The sequence below is a fragment of the Corvus cornix genome, chromosome 1 (assembly GCF_000738735.6).
Source record: "Corvus cornix cornix isolate S_Up_H32 chromosome 1, ASM73873v5, whole genome shotgun sequence".
In the NCBI taxonomy this organism is placed as follows: domain Eukaryota; kingdom Metazoa; phylum Chordata; class Aves; order Passeriformes; family Corvidae; genus Corvus; species Corvus cornix.
The window spans coordinates 92,675,318-92,682,507 of record NC_046332.1 but is presented as its reverse complement, the minus strand read 5'-3'; the positions used below and the strand labels follow the sequence as shown (position 1 = coordinate 92,682,507).

Below are 7,190 nucleotides of genomic sequence, written 5' to 3'. Positions count from 1 at the left end.
CCATTGCCTTTCTCTGGACACACTCCAGCACCTCAATGTCTTTGAGATGCTGTTGACTTGCAAATCAGCAATAAACAGGGGCAGATTCTTATGGACAAGGAAAATGAAAACAGAAAAAGGGGAAGAAGGAAGGAGAGGAGAGGTGAGGAGAAGAGAAGGAAATGGAGGAGGAAAAGAGATCTAACACATTGATCAGTGAATGCAAGCCTTAAAAGAACCTGAGGACTGGTCACAGGGAAAACACAAAGCAGGTACAGCTTTATGTAGGAGATCCAGTCACAAACAAGACACTCAACTCATCAAAAGACATTTCTACATTTCTATGTGCTTACATTTCTGAAGTACCATCTGCAGAAGAAAACAAGGTTTTCCTTTTAGTAAGTACACAGCACATCAAGGCTGAACAATTCGTTAATGTGAACATTTGAGAGAAGAGCGATTACAGCAATAAAGGTTCTGACACATCAATTAAAGTAGTTGGGTTAGACTAAAAGAATATTGTAAAACACCCATGTGCCCAACTTTGTAGACAAAATCCATACGACTGGGGGGTGACGGGGGTGGCTTTGTGATCACGTAACCAAGGATTGTGAAAGTGGGAGCACACCTGGGTTAGCATGGGTTTTGTTGCTGGTTTTGTGAATGCAGGTTTAGCTGCACACACAGCCCCAGGAAGCCCATGGTCCCGGGGAGACCGGGGACAGAAGCTTTGCTCTTACATAGGCTTTAACAGTTTTGCTAAGAAAATCCAGTGAGGGTTTTTGGACAGAAAAATTGCAGGATTTAGCTGGAATGTGAGGAATCTTTGGGTCCCTAGTTAATTATGATCTGCTTTGTTACAGTAACAGAAATAGTGCTAGAGAAAAGGAGACAGTTCTTGTCTTGAATAGTATGCGCTGCTATTATTGTTTTATTTGTATTCTTCCTCCTTAAAAGTAGCTGCTGTTTACGAAGTATTCACAGTGAATCCAAACAGTAGGATGGAGACCAAGATTGACTAAGTGAAACCTGCCCTAAGTGTGCACCCAAGAGATCAACTGAAATCAATTTGTCCTGCAAAGGTAGGTGGTTATACATCAAAGCTGAGAAAAATCATACTGGAAGCCACGGGAACACTTTCAAGCGGGAAAACTGGGGGTGCCTATGGCATATGCCCTTATTACTGAAGAGTGTGTGCGTGTGTGCTTGCCTGTGAGTCATGGAGAGACAGAGAGTGGAGGAGAGAGAACAAGAGAAAGGAGGAAAGAAAAAAAGGAGGAAAAAAGAAATCACTAGAGAAATGCAGATGCAAAAGCACAATGGTTGTATAAAATTATTTTGAGCTTTTCGTACAACTTACATAATTCTCAAGTAGAAGAAAATAAAGCTGTAATTTATGCAGTTCTCCCTAGCAAGTAAAAATAAAGTTATTTTTACAACTCCCTATATTGATTTTATTTTTAGAACACTTTCTAAAACAAGTGGAGAATTCAATCCTACTCTCTGAGGCATGTCAATTTGTGCCCACATAGTCGATGGAAAGATTGAACCCTAAGTGCAGATCATGATATTCTGCTGTGATAAAAGCTGTTTCTGTTTGCTTTAACTCTTATGCATAGTGGCAAATGCCACCTGTGATACACTGGTATAAGTACAACTATCTCAATTGCATCCAGTGATTGCAATACACAGGAAGTTTCTGAAAGTTACCTGACTCTCTGTACTCAAATAAATGAATTTTCTCTAAGTGTTTTAATACAGGAGAAGGTAGTCAAGTTATAGACATAAATAAATTTCACTTGCCAGGGTTTTTTTCAGAACATGATACCAATTAACAAAAAATAATACATATCAAGAGAAAAACAGTCTATGATCTACTTTGGAATGCATTTCTTTATAACCCTGTTCAGGAAAAGCCTTGAACTTTTGCTTAGATCCTCCTTAATTGTGCCTGTAGGCATTGCTTAATCAGTACTATGGTAAACAGCCATGCTCCCAGTCACTGCCCTCAATATTTTTGTGCATTTAAGGACATGTGTATATTAATAATCAAGACCTGGGCAGAAAAGTGTCCTTCAGTCTACTCTTTTCATTGCCTCCCAAACACTATCATCTTCTAGTACTGTCAAATGAACTTGTTTCCACTATTACTTACGTCACTGTGGCTAAAGCAGAACCAGAAATTGTCAGAACCATCTAAATCGATGAAAATCTATCGCTCGGTAAACCTGAATATGTCTTACTGCACTATCTTTCCAGTGATAAGGGTTATAACATTGTTACACTGCCAGGGGAGTATTTCATTTTGCATGGTGTGAGAGTCCAGAGAGGGCAGCACGGCAGCAGACTCCCTTCCCATGAAAACTTCGGCAACATTTCCAAATGTTTCTTCATCTTCCAGATGCCTCCTGCTTCATAAAGCTCTTCACAGCCTTGGACCTCCCCAGGAAGCCTGCATACCTGTTTTCTTAATTGACTTTGGTTACTACCAGAACTGTTAATTATTAGTCAGCTTTTCGGATGGGGAACCAGCTGTGTTGTTTATCTGGCCGAGGTTCTGGTCTCCGTGCCTGCTGATCCTTGACATGGTGCCAGCCCATGTGTTGAGAATTACATGGCAGGAACAAATTCTCTTCTTCTCTAGCCATGTTGGCTGTCCAGGTCCCTGTCTGCCACAAGGATGAAGAACTGTCAGGTTCCAGATCCAAAAATCCGTCCTGCTCCCTCCTCTGTGCTACAGCCCACGCTGGCCTAGTTTTGAATCATGCTGGAAAATGGATAAAAGCAGCTAAAATTTCCTTCCTGTGTAAAGGTAATATGCCCTTTCTAATACTAATATCTCAAGGATCCCCAGATCTTTAGCGATTTAATAAATCCAGATGAATACTAAAAAATAGCGAGGATTGACAGGCCCTGTAATAATTATGATGAAAAATAAGTGAAAATGTCTGTTAAAATTTTGCCAAGAAACTATTTTTGTCCTCAGGCAACATTTTCTTACTCTGCTTGCATGCTTCAGTGTGCTTCCTTCCAAGCTGGCTATACAGTCCTATAGATACAATACATATGCACATAAGCATTACCTATATCTCTCTTGTTTGCCAAACCTGAAGTAATTTATGTAATTATACCCATAACGTATTTTATCCAAATACACAAAGAATATTTTTTTTCTAAATGCCACTTAGTATCTAGATATAACTTAAACCACTACTTAGTCTATCTTCCTTAATAGGATACTAAAAAGGAATTTTATGACAACATTATCAGTAGCATTTTGCTGATAATTAGAATAACAATAATAATACTGAGATATTTTTTCAGTAATAATGGTGTTATTAATGAGATTTTTATGAAAGACAGACTTCTTTAGTATAATTATGAAAATTGATCTTTTTCATTTTACTTATTCACTGAAATCAGATAAGTGGCTTAACTACATGTATTATTTCTAATAAATATTCAAAAGAATGCATTTAAACAAGGCACCTCATTCTATTCTTGCTCATATTCCTTGCATTTAAATAAAAGTGTAATTGCCCTGCTTTTTTAAACTGCTAGTTTGGATTAGCTGTCTAACCTGTACAGTGTAGCTGTTTTCTGTTTGCATTTTTAATAGCTTTATTACCATTTGGTGAAGCCTTAATTTCTCACTCCCTTGAAGAGTCCTGCCTTTAAGTCAGCTCTACAATTTAACCAGCAATAATCTGTCAAGATAAGATAAAGACCTGCACCAGATGAAATGCAGTATTTTTGTGTAGCATTCTGTCATTGTTAAAGGAAAGATCTGAGTATGTCAAAATGTAACACCTGAAAGTTTAATAAACTTTGCAGCATAATTTTACAGTTCACATTTTAAAATAAATTGTTCTAGAATACATTAGCTTGTTCACTAGTGAAATCAGTTAAATATCTATATAAATATGTTTGGGTGAAAGGAGCCAGCAGTTTCTCAACAAGGATAAAAGTTCTTTCAGTTTTCAAGCCTCAGATTAAGTCACTTCTGAAAATCCTTGCTTCAATTCAGTTCTATTAACTCTGCAGTTTCCCTGTAGCTCCTTCATAATATTTGGCCTTAACATCACTGCAGAGGTTCATTCAATATTACAAACACTCTTTTTCAGAGTTGCTAATACTGAGGCAATTGAAGTGAAGCATACTTAATTCCTTGCTTTCAGGACTTGTGCTGGTCTTCAAGTATTCCTGTTTCTTTTCACATTCGTGTTTCACTTATTCATGCAATTAATTTTTTTGTTTAATATATTAAGATGAGGTCCTAAATCTATGTTAGCATTAAATAGTAACTGAACCGTGTCAGGAATGTATGAACTAATATACTTATGGGACTGAAGAGTGAGGAATGACTTTCTCAGTTCTAGCTTAGCCAAACTTGCTATTCCATATGCAAATGGACATTAATGCATTTCATCTTACCAGGCATATTCAATGCAAATGGCAGAAGCATGGGGTCTGTGAGCTACTCCTGAATCCATGAGAGTAGATACGGGATCAGGTACATGGCTGGTCAGGGAAAACCAGAGCACTGTGCATGGAACTTTTTGGGCAGCCTTCTGTTCAAATCCTGCACCCCTCTGCTCTCTGGACAGATTGGACTCTGCTGTGAACTTTCTCTGCTCAACCCAGCCAGGGAGGTTCTCCAGGAAGGGACTGTTCTGTATTGCTCACGTGAGAAGGGCCATACAACGTGGCCTTCCAAGAAGCCTTAGGATTTTACACCTAATATTTTAGATATATATCTATTTTTAGTAATTGAACTCTTACAAATACTTTTTCCTTTTTCTTTCCCCTTTAAATAAAATCTGCAGTAAACTAAAAAGCCAGTACTAGTATCTATTTGCAGTTATTGAGCTCAGCTCACTTCTTGGCCTCAAGCTGTTATCTCTTCCCGCAATGACCGCTCCTCCCCTCTGAGGTTGGGTTAAACTCTCTCAGGGCAGTTTTGCTAAAACATAGACTTCTATGAAAAGGTTCCATTTTGATCAATCATCATTTTGAAGTGAAAAATATCTGATTTGATGCCAAATTCACCAGTCTGTTTAACTGCAGTGTTCCATCTCCCTGAGCTAGTGCTTGGAGGGCTCTGAAGGTTTGGCACCATAGACCCTGTATTAATTGTAAATACCATAGTACAGTGTATTTTCATTTCTCACATGTGATTTAGGTACTGCAGTGATTTAGGTACTGCAGAGGCATCATTTGACTTTGATTCATGAGAATCAGGCCCGAGACTGCAAAGGTTGTTAATAATTTAGCTCAGTTTTGACATAAAGTTGGTGATTCTGAGGGCCTTGGTTATTAGTTATGAGACAAAGAATCTGATTTTCAGAACAAACAGGGAAGATAGTTCTGCAATAAAAACATCTGCTGTGTGATTCATGAAACACACTGCTGCCAGAAATTCTGTTCAGGTTTAAGGTTAAGGCCATAGGACCGATCTGTATTGCTCATATGAGAAGGGCCCATACAATTTGGCCTTTCCAGAAAAAACACTGAGATACCAACCTCACATTTAAGAAACAGGACAACCGAAAATTAGGCTCTGAAGTCTGTTGTTAAGGTCTTAAAAATATTTGTGACTTAAGAAGTATTTACCAGTGGTTGCTAATTCACGGCAACCATGGAAGGTAGCTCAGTGATAGTCATAATCTCGATGCAACAAACAGTAGTTCTTTTTCTACATGGATATTTGGGAGTTGAAAATGTGAGTAAAGGCAGCCCATGAACTATGTCAGTGCAGTGGGCAAAGCCCTTAACACATGCTGAATGTGTGTCTGAGACACACTTGCTCCAAGCACAGATCTCCATTAGACAAAGCATGTAATCATATTCCTAAGTTCATACTTGTGCTTAGGGCCTGATCTGTGTCTGAAGGACTTTTTGGAACTGCAAACTGACATTCCTGTGGTCTGACTCCCTCTGGGAGATACAGTTTAGAGCAAGTGAAAGGGTTCTTTGGCAACTCAGTTAGATCAGCTCACAAGAGTACAAAACATGTGGGGCAAAAGAGCTTGTCTGCCAGCATCAGGGGCCAGGAGATCAGCACCTCTTGCATGGAGGCTTGAAGCTGTGTAAGATGTCCCCTCTTACTGCCATGCGAAGTGACAGCAGTACCGTGTGGAGGTGCTGATCCCTGACCATGGGGAGGTTACTTCTCCAGCAGCTCTGGCTGTGTGAACAATCCTGTAAAGCACTTTGGCAGGAAGCAGCCAGGTTAATGCCAGCTGCCCAGCTCATCCAGGCTAACCCAGGCAGCTTTGCCCATGCGACAGCAACAATGGTGACCTCCAGGAACAGGTTGGTGACACCCTCCTCTGACACAGCTCTTTCCGCAGTAATTAGTGACTTTAAACCTGATTATCTTTTCACAGTCTGAAGTGAGTCACGGAGGTGAACATCTCTTCCTACTAGCAGCCCAAGCCTACATTGACCTGGAAGAGCATTTATATGAGCATGAACCAAGACAGAAGGACGGGTAGGTAGAGGCTCCCTCTGAGCAGGAGAAATGGTGCACCTGACAGAGCTGAAGGCAGCTGGACTCCAAAAATGCCTAAAAGTCTTCCTGAACTACAGCCTTACAGCTGCCATCTCAAATTGCTCTCAAAACAAGATCTCACATCCCATGTTTGTGACAACTCTCCACACCAAAACAACCTGAGTTTAAGACTACTCCATGCTGGAAACAGATGTACCTTTGAGGCTAATGTAATGGACTCTGTGTTTCTGCCTTTCATGTAATCTTTTATTTTTTAAAATGTAGAAGCGCTACACCACATGTGTGTGAAATGAGACTGTGTGTCAATGAAAGGCATAAAAAATTATTCCAGAAAAAGGCTCTGACTGGAATAACAACGGAGAAGCCAAGGGGCTCATGGTTCTATAACACGTTCATTCAGAAAATCACAGGGCAGTGTGACAGCTGGAGTGAGGAAAGACTAGTGGCAATATTTTTTTAAGAATTACATGATGAAAAAATAATAATAAACATTAACAATGTTTTTTGGTTGATTTTTTTTTCTTTTTTCTTTCCCATGACATAAACAATAGTGCTCTGGTCATAAGCCAAAACCTGACAAAGGTCCAAGGTTGAAAAGGGTTTCTTTGAGCCTGTCTTCCTGGTATAATTATTGTAGGTTCAGAGGAACCAGATCTGGAGTGTTGTAAACTCAACACAATGAACTTGACAGACAGCC

At 39.6% G+C, this 7,190-nt stretch overlaps 1 long non-coding RNA gene across 1 annotated transcript; it reads left to right on the top strand.

Annotated features, from left to right (window-relative positions):
• The first annotated feature begins 585 nt into the window (after positions 1 to 585).
• On the top strand, positions 586 to 6,948 carry LOC104686120. Its single transcript, XR_751265.4, has 3 exons — positions 586 to 1,061; positions 2,381 to 2,791; positions 6,369 to 6,948. It is a non-coding gene; the product is annotated as an uncharacterized LOC104686120 (long non-coding RNA).
• Positions 6,949 to 7,190: the final 242 nt, after the last annotated feature.